Here is a 14044-nt window from a genome sequence, read left to right as displayed (position 1 = left end):
GGGTGGGGGGTGTGGTCAGGTTCGCGGGGGAGAGTTTGGTTGAGTTGCCAAACACAAGTCTGAATAAGACCGTGCATTCTTTCCTGCTGACTGTGACTTTCTGAAATATTCAATTGACTCTCGACAGCGAAAGAGAGCCGTGACGCTCCTGAATTCAGTAAAGAGCCTCACGCGTCTCTCTGATGGTAGTAATTCACTCATTCAATTGTCATTGTGTGAAGATTATCACTGATACAATACGTTGTTCCGACTTCGAAATGCAAGTGTAAAGGGACATTAGCATTTTTTAACATCACTTCCATTTCTGGTTAGTTACATTATGGGACCAATGTTATCCATTAGTGAAGGGTTTATTTTTTTCCTAGACTTTACTCCTCACAGTAAACATATTCCAACATCGAGGGAATTATCTCATCTGCTGTCATCTGATTTTTTTAACCAGGTTTTCAAGACAAACAACACTTGAACATTGCAACACTAATATCCCTGCGGAGCTGCTAACGGGTATAAACTTAAGGCCTTGCAAATCGCCCATCTCAGAATCAAAGTTAGCGGGATTGTCTGCAGAAGAAAGGGACAAGTCCATTCAAACTCAACATGCATCTTCCAATTCAAACAGTGAGGAAAATTTTCTACGTTGTTCTACGCGCAATTGGTTTTCCTGGTATGTTGTAATGAACTTCCATTCTGTCAATTGTGTATAACGTAGTCTGTAGCATTACCCTATGAATAATAACGTTTCATGAAACATCGTTTCATTTCAGATGTCCGTGGGCTATTTCTGTGCTTATTTTCTGTTGCTTCAACTGTTTCAAGCTCTCCAAAGTTACGGTTGTAATGCGTAATCTATCAGCAGTCAATCAAATAAAATAAGCAAATATTATTGCAAGGACGACAAGGAAGCGTACAGTGATTGCACTGAGCAAAACTTTTGTATTGTGTCTTTGAGTTCCTGATGGCTGAGAAATATATTTCGAACAGATTCATGCAACAAAAATCATAAAAAAGAAAACAGTTCAAAATCTGGAGAATTTAAGTAAGAAGATGGCTGTTCCATTATTTGTTTTCTTGAGATTTAGAAAGTACATATAAGGAGATAAACAGGATCATTCAAACAAAATCATGGCCAGACAGTGAGACGAGGTTCTTAACAGCAGAATTGATATTTGCTAAGACGACACATTCGACACTGTTAAAAATAGAAGGAGAAAGAGCGTTTGCTCATTTAATTGCAGCCCATTTCAGGACTTCAGTGGATGACAGTGGAAAATAGCATTCGGTTTTTGAGTAACTTTTACAAAATGGTACTCTTTTGTGAACACATCAGATGAACAAAACGCTTCAGCATGTAAACGGCATTGAGTCTTCACTGAGGTTGTAGTGTTTGTTTCCACAATGGTGATAATATACTTACGCGATGCTTAGTTCACAGTCTGTAGGAAATGATTCAAATCCGAAGAATTCTATAAAAATTGGTGAAGGTGTCTGTAATATCTGTAGAATTTGACGCGACAAAGACCATTGGGCATTGAATGGGACATTGCATTGTATATGTGTTGAGAATTTCCCCGAACAGTTACATTGTGTTCATTTCAAGAAAAGGGTACTTGCACAGCGTATTTTGTTGTTGTTGTTGTTGTTGTTGTGGAAGGGTCCGTTGTGTTATATTGTTGAACGTGCATTGCCAGCCTATTGTGAGCACACCCGCTTACTGATTCGACAGTAAAACCGAAAATGAAAAATAAAACCTGTGATCTATTCAGACAGTTCTGGCTCTAAGGACCGACGTTTTTAAGCATTATCATCAGCTGCATCGGAACAGCATGCCTCACAACTGATAATGCGCTAGTTTACCACACCACTTTAATTTGAGGATCATTAACTCTCAAGCTGTGTGCCTGAATGGTTTATGATCCTTGATCCCAGTGACTGTATGTTTAGTGGACAATCCTTCGGTATTTGTTCGCATCGATTTGGTGCACCACATTGTACGGACACTGAGCACAGTCACATTTTGGTCGTGATGCTGTGTGACCTAATTTCCTGTTCAAAGACCTGGTAACCATTAAGCCACGAATGATACCACTTATTACAGAATAAATTATGCATGATTCTTCATGCCGAAAATTGATGTGACGGTTTTCAGAACATAAAACATGGTGTTTGAATGAACAGGGCTCTGACTGTCTTCATGCTTCACTGAGCTCCACCTCCATTCCTGCTCTTCCAACCTTACCAACATATCCTTGCATTCAGAATGCTTCATGAGCAACATCTGCACTCCTCAATTCTGATGAATGGTAACTGAATGTGAAAGGTTAACTCTGATCTCCCTCTACAGATGTAGCCAGACCGCCTGGGCTTTTGCAGAAATAACTGCTGTTGGTTTTTCTTTACAACATTCAGACATTTTTCGTTTCATTTTTCTTGTGGCAAAATGCTTTCATTCCTCCTACTTCAAGTGATAGTTACACAGCCTTAGAGCAAATGATATTCCGTTTTGAACTGTTTCGGAAAGCCCGTTTTTAGTACCTACTCTTGTGTATGCTAGTATTTCCAAAGATCACATATGCTGTACAGGCCGAGCTCCCAAATGCCTAAACAATTTGAAGAGATTTCACTGCGTTGTACTTCATCGTTTTATTCTCTGAATGATGCACATATAATGTTTCCAAATTGGACTAACTCCTTCGTTTCAAAGTCGCCATTCAAGTTAATAGATTTGTTAATAATACCTTTCATTAGTGGTGGATTGAGTTCAAGAATCGCGACATTTGGATGCAGTTCTATAAAGCCCTGGTGAGACCCCATTTGGAATATTGTATTCAATTCTCACCGCCTTATTATAGGAAGGATGTGGAAGCGTTAGAAATTATACACAGGAGATTTACCAGGATGCTGCTTAGACCGGAAGACATGTCTTGTGAAGATAGTTAGGGGCACTGGGGCTTTTCTCACTGTAGCGAAGAAGTTTGAGGGATGACTTGATCGATCTGTACATGACGAAGAGAGGAAGTGATCCAGTGAAATAGCTATCACGACGGCGCCAATTTGAAGGTGATGGCAGAAGGTTTCAGCGGGGTTTCAGATAGTGGTTGGTGTGTGGAATACACTGACAGTAGCGGTGGTAATATCAGATACATGAGGGATATTTAAGGGTTCTTGGGTCAATACATTGATTAGAGTGAAATGTAGGTATATAGGTTAGTTTGATCTTAGAGCACGATAAAAGGTTGGCACAACTTCGAGGGCGTAATGGTCGGTATTGTGCTCTCCTGTTCTATGTCCTATGTTCGATGTAATGTCAGACTCTTGCAATTATAAGAGACACCTTCAACAGTTTATCCAGATTACTTTCGAGTTGAATCCCTTACTATATACTGTGTACTGAGCGTCACATAAGTATGTAATTACTTTTGTTGGTCCAAGCACAGTTCTCTTTGTTATCCAGCAGAAGTTGTCCAATACATTTTCATTATCTTTCCATTGTGTCAGCAAACATTTTTTAAATTGGAATCCTTCAGTGATTTATGCCCTGAGTGGCAAATCATATAGAATGTTTAACGTGCAATGGGTATAAACATTTGAGGGAATGTTCTCATCGAAGAATGCTGTCCATTTCGAGGAATTGGCACGATTTTTAAATAGATATATTTATTAGAAAATTAACATTTTTACAAGTTTACAAAAATAAACAAAACTCTCAAGTACAAACATTGATATACAATTAAATCTTAAAAATATAATAACCAAAATTTAACAAAAGAAAAATACTGAGAACGAAAAAAAATCAAAACTCAACTAACTACTAATCTTACCTACAACTAACCAGAATGTATATTTAAGTCTCTTACATTATTCAAATAAGAGAAAGAGAGAAAAAACAGCGGATAACATAGAAATTGGTTAGTGAGATACATGCTCGGAATGTGTTAACATCAAATGTAACAAAACCCTTATTCGTGCGGGATTCCTCTCCTAAGGGGCCCCGGACCAGCCAGGTTCGTAATCTCAATTAAATAAATTCTCTTGTTAGGATAGCCGAAATATCTGTATTCATAGAATTCAAGAAGGGCTGCCATATTTTATAAAATAATTCGGTCTTTCGGTGCACCATATTTGTAAGGACGTCAAGGGAAATGCATTCCATAATTAATATGTGCCAATTTGAAAGTCCGGGTGTGCCCTCAGCCACCCAGTTTACCAAAATATTTTTTCCTTGCACAGAAAGAGAGAATAGAAAATAGTCTCTTCCCGTGCATGCCCAGGGATGGAAATTTCGAAAAGCCCAAAAGGAGAGATACAGGTCCACTTTAATTTCCGTTCCTAAAATTTCTGTCAGGGTACCTGCTACTTTAGTCCAGTATCTACGGATCTTATGACAGGTCCATAGGCAATGTACAAGAGTGCCTACCTCTATTTTACATTTGGGACACATTGGAGATGCTCCTGCCTTAAATTTTCCCAATCGTTCCGGTGCTATATGGGCCCTATAAAGTATCTTCAGCTGGATAGCCTGAGTTCTGTTGCAGATGGTGATTCTTCTGGCGTTTTCCCAAATGTCATTCCACATTCTATAGAGATTTTTCGTCCCAAATCCTGTTCCCGTGTTTTTAGCAGATTGTCCATATCTCCTGATATTTCATCATGTAGTAAATGACAAATAGTACTGATCGAGGATACCCCCATTGGTCGTAGTACTCTACATTCTCTAGCTGATTTATAAAGACTATCTAATAACGTAGTCTTCTTCTGTATATAGTCTCGAATTTGGAAGTATCGATAGAGGTCTCTATTAGGTAATCCGAATTTCTGACGCAGCTGTTCAAAAGACATCAGGAACCCATCTTTAAATAGGTTCCCTAGACATGAGATACCCCTGGATCTCCAGAGTTTAAAAGTGGCATCTGTAAACCCCAGTTAGAATCCCCATGCTCCCACTAACGGCGCATAAGGGGATGTTTTATGTGAGTTGCCCTCATTTTGCTGCATTATATTCCAAGCTTAAATTGTGTTTAGTATTATAGGGTTTTTACAGTGATCCGTAATGATTTTCCTCTTGTCAGAAAATAAAAAGTTAATAAGTGGGTATTTTACTTGAGAAGCCTCGATGTCCAGCCAGATTGATTGTGGATCAGACAAGACCCAATCAGCTATGAAACTTAATAGGGAATTTAACTGATATTTCCTAAAATATGGGAAGTCCAATCCTCCCCTTGCCTGTGGAAGCTGTAGCTTCTTAAGCTTAATGAGGGCCTGTCTATGATTCCAGATAAAGGAACCCAACAGCCATATAATTTACGTAGTGCCAGCCTCGGCAGCATCACCGGAAGCATTCTCATAGTGTATAGGAAACAGGGCAGGACATTCATTTTATTTAGTGCTATTCTACCCAGCAAGGAAATTGGAAGGTCTCCCCATCGCTGGAAGTCCTGCCTTATCCTTTCAAGTAAATGCACAGTTAGCCTTGTATAACTGACCAAATACTGGGGTAATAAAAATGCCTAAATATAAGAAACCCTCCAGGGACCAACGAAAGGGAAAATGGGATCCATCCACTAAGTTGGGTATCATAACAAGGCCACCCATTGGCATAGCCTCCGATTTTTGAGAAATTAATGTTATAGCCTGAGAATGCGCTAAATGTATTAATAACTTGGATTAAGCGAGGTACGGACATCAGAGGATTACTGAGGAATAGAAGAATATAATCTGCATAAAGGGTAATTTTATGTTTACCTGTACTATTCCTCGGGGCCGTTATATTGGATCAGCCCATATAGCTTCTCCTAGTGGTTCAATTATGAGCGTAAATAACAATGGCGAGAGAGGACATCCCTGACGGCAGCCCATACCCACACTGAAGCTATCCGAACCTAATCTATTGGTAACCACAACAGCTTTGGGATCACTATACAATGTTGAGACCCATTTGGTAAACACCTTTCCAACCCCAAACTTTTCCAATGTGTAAAACAAATATGACCATTCAACCCTATCGAATGCCTTTTCCGCGTCTAATGAAACTACTAATCCTGGTATCTTTTTCTGATGGCAGGCTTGAATCATATTCAAAACCCTTCTAATATTATTGGATGATCTACGGCCCCTAATAAACCCCTTCTGATCCTCCTTTATGATATGTGGCAGTACCCTTTCTATTCTCAATGCTAACGTTTTAGAAAGGATTTTAAAATCTACATTTAGCAAGGATATTGGTCTGTATGACGTACAATCTTCTGGATCCTTTCTTTTTTTTAGGTTAAGAGAGATATTTGCCTCTTTCAGCGAAGGCGGGAGACAGCCCTGACTATATGCATAGTTATACATGTCCATAAGTGGACCAGCCAATATTTCTTTAAATTCTTTATCGAATTCAGCTTGAAAACCATCTGGGCCAGGTGCCTTACCGCTCTGAATTTGCCTGATTGCGCCAAGTATTTCTTGGACTGTTAGGGGAGCATTTAAGACCGATACCTGTTCCGGAGTTAGGCCAGGAAAAGTCAAATTTTTAAAAACTTATTGCATCCTCCTCGTCCTGTCTTCACAATCCTGCGATTTATATAAATCAGAATAAAATTTTCTAAAGATTGCGATAATCTTTTTATGATCATGAGTCAAAATATCCGTACTTTACTTGATAGACGTGATAGTTTGAGGGTCCTTTTTTTCTTTGCAAGAAATGCTAAGTGTCTACCCGGTTTGTCGCCAAATTCATATAACCTTTGTTTTGCAAATAAAGCTTCCCTCTTAGCCGTTTGGAAACGCGTCGTGTTTAGAGCTGTGCTAAGGGCCGTAACCCTTTGCAAATTAATAATAGAAGGTCTACTAGCGTATGCTGTTTCAGCTGCTTTTCAGCGAGCTTCGAGCAAACGCTGTTGTTCTCCCTTTAATTTTTTCTGGGTCGCTGAGTCGGAGATGACCAAACCTCGCACGTAAGCTTTGATGGTCTCCCACATCATTGAGAGGTTGCTAGCCATACCAAAATGTTCCGTTGTTCCTCGCCTTGGCTTCCATATATACAGCAGCATGGTCGGAAATTGCAATACTACCTATTTTCCAGGATGATATGGAATTTAAAAAAAATCGAGGGGGCAAAAAACATATCAATTCCGGTATGACATTTATGTGGATTGGAGTAAAAAGAAAAATCTCTGCCCTGTGAATGAAGACATCTCCATACATTTACTAATCCTAATTCTTTGTTCAGATCCACCATTTGTCTAGATATGGGAGATACTCCTGCAGTACTCTTGGGAATCCTATCTATTTCCGGATCCATAATACAATTAAAGTCTCCCCCTATAATTTTATGACGGGCACCAAGATCCATCAATTTTGAGAAGGCTTCCGTTATAAGTTTAAAGGGTTGTGCCGCTGGGGTTGGGGGTGGGCAGTACAAATTTAAAATCCCATATTCCTCTCCATTTATAAGGGCTTTAATCAAAATATATCGTCCAGATTCGTCTTTTATCTGATTTAGGATTTTGAAAGGGAAATTCTTCCGAACAAGAATAACAACTCCCCTACTTTTTGACCGAAAAGAAGAAAATAAGGACTGATCAAATCCACCCTGTCGTAATTTCAAGTGTTCTGTATCCAACAGGTGTGTCTCCTGTAGGAGAGCTTTATCAACTCTTTCTTTCTTAAGATTTGATAATATTTTCTTCCTTTTGACTGGCGAATTACTCCCCTTGACATTCCAGGTGCACCACTTAACCAACTGATCAACCATAATCATCCAGGCAAATCCGAGACCCCTCGGGAGGGGAATCCCTATCCAGAACATCCCGAGCATAGAGCATATACAATTCACAAAAATAAAGGTTCTCTAATACACTCACAACAGTATAATAAAAATCTATTTCTAAATAATAAAAAATATAAAACGTATTTAAATGTAGATTTTCCCCCTTGTAACCTGGGGGTGTCACTTCCTTTCCAAAGATCCATCGTATCCTCTCCCAACCAATGCCCCACCCTTGACACAGCCGCTCCTCAATAGGATGAGGAGAATTCAGATATAATACAAAGCTCGAGTTACAGTGAGCACCCTACTCCCAACCCCACCCCAACCACACCAACACCTGGATATATTTGGTAATGTTAATACCATGTATAAACCTATATAAGTATAAAATTACAACCTCAACAAATAATAATGAAACATAAGAATACAAAATAACAAGGGAAAACAACCCCGCTTCTCGAGGTAAAATAGAATAAGGTAACCACCTCCCCCCACCAACATTAACTAAACCCCCCGGCTTTTATATATATATATATATACACACACACATATATATGCATACCCTCATACATACATAGAATAATAAAAAAACAACCCGAAGGGTGGAAGAAAATCGTTAAATAGAGAACAAATAAATAAATCCCTCTCCCCGCCCCCCAAGATAATATTAAACAGTAACGCAAGAAAAAAAGAAAAAAAGGCTGGGGGATATAAACCGGAGTGGGGTAAAGGCAAACCAGCATCCATTATCTCTTACAATTTATCTAAGAGAGTCCAAAAATTCCTTAGCCTTTTCTGGCGATCCGAAGTTATACACGGATCCTTCATGGTTAAAGCGTAGCGTCGCTGGGTAGCCTAAGGAGTACTGAATATTTAAGATCCTTAAACACTTCTTCGCCTCATCGAATGCCTTTCTCTTTTGGACCAGAGCTGGGGAAAAGTCCTGGAATAACATGATCTTGGATCCTTTATAGATCATGGCTTGGGAATCTTTTCCAAGATTTCTAGAGGCTTCTGGGAGTATCTGCCTCTCCCTATAGCTCTGCAGCCTGAACAGGACCTGGCGGGGGCGCTGGTTCGAGCCGGGCCCACATATTGCGACCTGGTAGGCGCATTCTACCCTTACCTGGCCTGATCCAGGCTCCAGATTTAAAAGCTGTGGCAGCCACTGCTTGAGAATCGCTGTAAGCTGGCCTTCCTCTTCCCGTTCGGGAAGGCCCAGCAAACGAATATTTTTTCGGCGACCTCGATTATCGAGGTCGTCAGTGTGATTCTCTAAGTTCCGGACTCGCTGTTCGAGAGTCCAAACCCGAACCACGGCCGATGGCGCTGTAGTTTCGGAGGTCGCAGCCTTTAGCTCCACCCGTCCGACTCTTTAATGTCTCGGTCGTGATTTTGCAGCACGGCCGAGAGTGAGCCCCATCGGCTTTGGGACTCTTCAACAAAAGTGTCGATCTTCGCATCCAGTTTAGAGATGATTTCCACAAGGCTCGCCACCATAGGTAATTCCCCCGGGGTGGCTGGGATCGCCTCTGCTGCAGCTGGAGAGGGTGGGGAGGGGTTCCTACGTGCTGAGAGCTGCGGGCTCCCTTCCCTTTCGTCATTTTTACTGAAAATTAGATTGTTTAAATTTAATACTAAACAACTAATTAAATTAAACAGCTATTTTAAATGATTTGGTGAGTGTTGTGGGGGTGGGTGACCCACTTTACCCAAGTCTTGGGAGGAGCACTATAGACTCAGACTTGCTGGGTCGCCGCCATCTTGGATCCCCGGCACAATTTTAATAATGGCCATAACATATACGGGAATTGTTCTGAATCCAGTGGGACATTAACGATCCACTCGCGATGTTGTTTTTCTATCAAAGTTTTACCTGCATTATTTCCTGTTTAAACAGTTTGCTTCATGGTCATGTCCGCATTTGCGTTCACCTGAAAGAACAGTGTGTGTCACAAGTGTGCTAATTGTGATTATTGTTGTTCTCACAATGTTCCACACATTTGTGTTGATTAGCTCTAACCCTTACTTCAAAGTCTCAAAATGATGACTGTTTGTTTTTTCCAAATATTTTTATATTCTCTATCGTTCTCTCTCTTCCAGTCAATTTAGTGACAATTGCAATTCTGGCTCGGGGAAGATGTGGAATCTCGACCTGCACCACTCGCTATCTCCTGGCTATGGCATCAGTGGATCTTTTGGTCGTTATCATTGAGATTATACTGAGTAAAATCAAGAATGATTATTTCCCAAAATCGTTCCTGGACATCACTCCTGTGTGTAGTGTTCGCTATGCCCTGCGCCGTGTAGTCATAGACTGTTCTGGTTCACCATCGCATTCACCTTTGATCGATATGTCACCATATGTTGTGAGAAACTCAAAGCCAAATACTGCACTGAGAAAACTGCAACTGTGGTTTTGGCAACAACGGGCACTCTGCTGTGTTTAAAAAATATTCCTATCTACTTTAGATTTGTACCTTATAAGATCGTTAATAATGTACCATGGTACTGTTCAAACAGCGATGCATATTATGATGACCCTGTGTGGAGAGGTTTTAACAATTTTGAGAAGATTCTAACCCCAATACTTCCATTTGGTTTAATTCTGTTCCTCAATGCTCTGACAGTAAGACACATTCTCGTCGCCAGTCGTGTCCGTCAGGGACTGAAGTGTCAGAATAAAGGAGATACTTCTAGTGATCGAGAGATGGAGAGTAGAAGGCAGTGTGTGGTTTTATTATTCGCCATATCTGGCAGCTTCATATTTATGTGGCTGTGGTATATTTTATATTACTTTGATGCTGATGACGCTTTAGATAGTGATGGTGAGTATACCTTTAAACAAGTTGCATATATGCTGCGGAATTTGAATTGCTGCACGAGCGCCATTGTCTATGTGGCATCTCTTCCGAGGTTCCGCGAGAACCTCAGGAACCCATTGGAAGCTATTTTTACATAAAATGTTCACCTAATATGCCAACTAAACAAATGAGAGCAACATTAAAACTGCGAGAGTTTGTGGATCAGGGTTTACAAACGATATATTGGAGGAAGACATAAATGCGAAAGAGATGTTAACAAGTGGGATTACTTTATATAAAATTACAAAATAGAACAACGTCGACAGTGGCTGTTGGATACTATAAAGTAGAGAGCCAATCAAAATCAATTCTTGTGACAGGAATGAAGCAAATATCCAACCACGCCAAAGAACTGCACTACAGGTGCAAGGCGACATATGGGGAGGCCGGGATGAACAAATGAATGTGAGAAATCTGTGGAGCATGGCGCCATTTAGCTCCTGGAGCCGACTATGTAAGTCAGAGAGATCAGAGCTGATCAATTGCATCGAAATCATTATGTTGCACCATGCTTAATAAGTTGTCCAGCTTAAGCTATGGTTTTTGAACAGTTTCTGTGTAGAACTGAAATTAATGGAGAGCTAAAATTAAGAAGACAAGTCATGCATGGCAAGCCTGAAGAAGGCCCAAGAACAGACCTTCGGATGATCAGATGTAAACAGGTGCAGTGGGCAGCCACCATGTTTCCTGCAGTGCAGAAAATGAAGTAGGATCGATAAGCTCTCATCCATCTTCACTGGTTCGATATCCGGCTCCTCACGTCCGTTCTGGAGATGTCGCCTTTTTATGAAGGCAAATGCTGTGCAATGTGCGAAACATCTTCTTCATTGCGAAATAGATTTTGTGAGTCCAATTCTTTCTGCTCCTGCTGCTTTTCATTCCCGTCTGACAAGTCAGGTCCGGATAATTTGATGTGAAGCGATGTGATGGTCCAATGTTGACAAACCAAGGTGAGGAGCTCGGCGTGAAATAGTTGGTTCCTGAACGGGGGACAAGATTGAATAGTCATAAGCTCAGAACAAGGTCTGATGAACACGCACGCTTGTTTTGACGGTCATTTCTCATTCCATGATCCACCCCGTAAATGGGTTCAGGATGAAGCATTTACAGGCAATTCACACTTGTGCCGAGGGCAAACGTACGATGATCAACATTGTCGCTTTCAAATCTACCACTTCACGAATGTCCATTCCTGTGTCAGCCTGAAGACTTTACCCATTCCAGTGCAGTGCACTGACTCGACTATTACAATACAATTCTCCTTGTCCTCACTCATTTCATATTTTATGAAGGTTTTAATCGTTAGCAAAACTGCAGCTGCCGATTCCTGAAGTCGCACAATTCCCAATTCGTAATGCTGTCCGTCTGCTTTTTGCATGCACCCAGGCTTCTGTTTCTCCATATGCTGAATTAAATAAGCTCATTTTTGCTTGTATTTTGACAATTTTCCACGGCCACTCCGGACTAGACTGTACTACCAGCTGCTCTGTTAGCAATGCAAATGTATGTTTCATCTCCTCTGGCCAGGTGGCTCTTTCTATCTCGGTCATATGCTTGAAACCTACAAGATCCCCTCCTTGAAAAAGTCAATCAGACTCTCATCAATCAACCAAATAATTACATCAATCAAATAAATCAAAACAAAACTTCTGCAGCATTTCCGTTATTTCAATCTCTCTGCAACAGTGCACATCTATAAAACCTCCTTTGTCTGCCATCCTCATATTTCCGTAAGTCCCTCCACTTTCTTCCACACCTCACCATTATCAAACATCCCCTAGCTGCTGCAATCTTCCATATTTCCTTTAACATCCAAAGCCCTCGCTGTAATTTCAATCTTAGTTGCACCCTCCAGACATGCTAATGCCCTTTTCTGTACCAACTCATATGATTCTAAAGCACATGGTATCCTTCGAAACACCTTTCTCAGTAGCCACCAACAACCCCATGCCTCTGTTACCTCTTCCAGCTGATCCAGCAACCCGCCTCTACAAATGTCTTCAATACCATAATGCTATGTACCCCCTCAATTTACTCCGACAGCTGTAAATTTCCCACGATATATATTCTCCTTAGTCCCCTTGTAATGTCACGAACTCTGCAGCTTCACCATCCCCAGAATGCTTCCAAATCTTTACATTATCCTTATCCTTACTGTTTCATCGACGTTTGAATCATCTGTTAGGAGCTTCCGTTTCTCTATGTTAAAATGATATTCTCACGGTTCTTCCAGACTTTGAGGTAACGTTATGCCGCAAGTGATGTCATAGAATCATCGAACCGCTCGGCATGGAAAGAAGCTTTTCAGTCCAAGCATCCACGCCAAATGTCTCTGAAACGTAGTAATTGTCCTCACATTAGCCATTTCGTCTTGAGGTCATTCCATCCGCAAACCAACTGTGTAAGAAAAAGTTTACTCCTAAGTCCTTTTCAAACCTGTCTTCTCTCAGCTTAAAAGTACCCCGGAAACTTGAAATTGACCATCTTCAGGAAAAGACAACGACCAAGAACCCAATTTGTATCTCTCATAAACGTCCCTATCTGCGTATTGTCCTCTATTCAATAGAAAATTCAAGACTTCGTTTTAAATCCAACAGTTTTCTCGCCAACTGAAATGTCTTCCAACTGCTCCAGCACATCCCATCTGTTTTCACTCTTTAGCCTCACTCAATCCCATATCTGCAATCTGTTTCAAATCCTGCAATCCTCCGTTTTTGTGCATCTTTCTTACATCGCTCCAACTCCATAAAGTTTTTCCATAACTTCCAACAGCCCAGCATTCTTCAGGAGTCTTTCACTGATCCAGGTGCTACAGTATTGCACAGTTCTGTCTCCAGACTCCAAAGCGTGTCTTTTCTCTGAAAATAAAAAGGTGAATTTTTCAAGGAATAGTCCAAACAGAACATTATGCATGATCCATGTAAAATCTTCCAGCGCTTGGAATAATCCCTTCATCACGATCACCTAATCCAGCTCCTCTGATATATCATGTCAGTGAAATCTACTCTAACTATGCAACAGTCTGTAAAACTCTAACTTTCGCCAGCGCCTACGAAGGCTCTTCTTCCTGCATCTGTCTATCCAGAAGCACTCCATCCGTCTAACATTTCAACAGGTGTAATCACAGTAAACCTCAACAGTCACTTAGTGTCTCCCTGCCTCTCTAAGTTTCTACATCCCTTAAAACTGTCACAACTACTGCAATGCCCTGGAGCCCTTGCAGCCCTCAGACTCTTTGTTACCTTCTCCAGTAAACGCAAGTTTCTTGAAGAAAAAAATATCCCTATTTCTATTTCTGCTGCATTTTTCTCCATATCTTGGTCATTATTTTTTAAGTTACTGGATCTAGAGCTTCAAGCCAACCTAGTTTTAGTCTTTCCTGGGCTCTCATTTTCAAATTCATTCTCTCATTTCATCCAAACACATTTCT

At 40.7% G+C, this 14044-nt stretch overlaps 1 pseudogene; it reads left to right on the top strand.

The window, feature by feature from the left end:
• The first annotated feature begins 597 nt into the window (after positions 1–597).
• LOC148142435 (putative G protein-coupled receptor 139) lies at positions 598–10712 on the top strand (annotated as a pseudogene).
• Positions 10713–14044: the final 3332 nt, after the last annotated feature.

This window comes from Chiloscyllium plagiosum, unplaced genomic scaffold (assembly GCF_037043375.1).
Source record: "Chiloscyllium plagiosum isolate Xiang-an unplaced genomic scaffold, Cpla_swu_hap1 HiC_scaffold_29, whole genome shotgun sequence".
NCBI classification, from domain to species: domain Eukaryota; kingdom Metazoa; phylum Chordata; class Chondrichthyes; order Orectolobiformes; family Hemiscylliidae; genus Chiloscyllium; species Chiloscyllium plagiosum.
The sequence above is the reverse complement of the archived record's forward strand: the minus strand, read 5'-3'. Positions and strand labels throughout refer to the sequence as shown.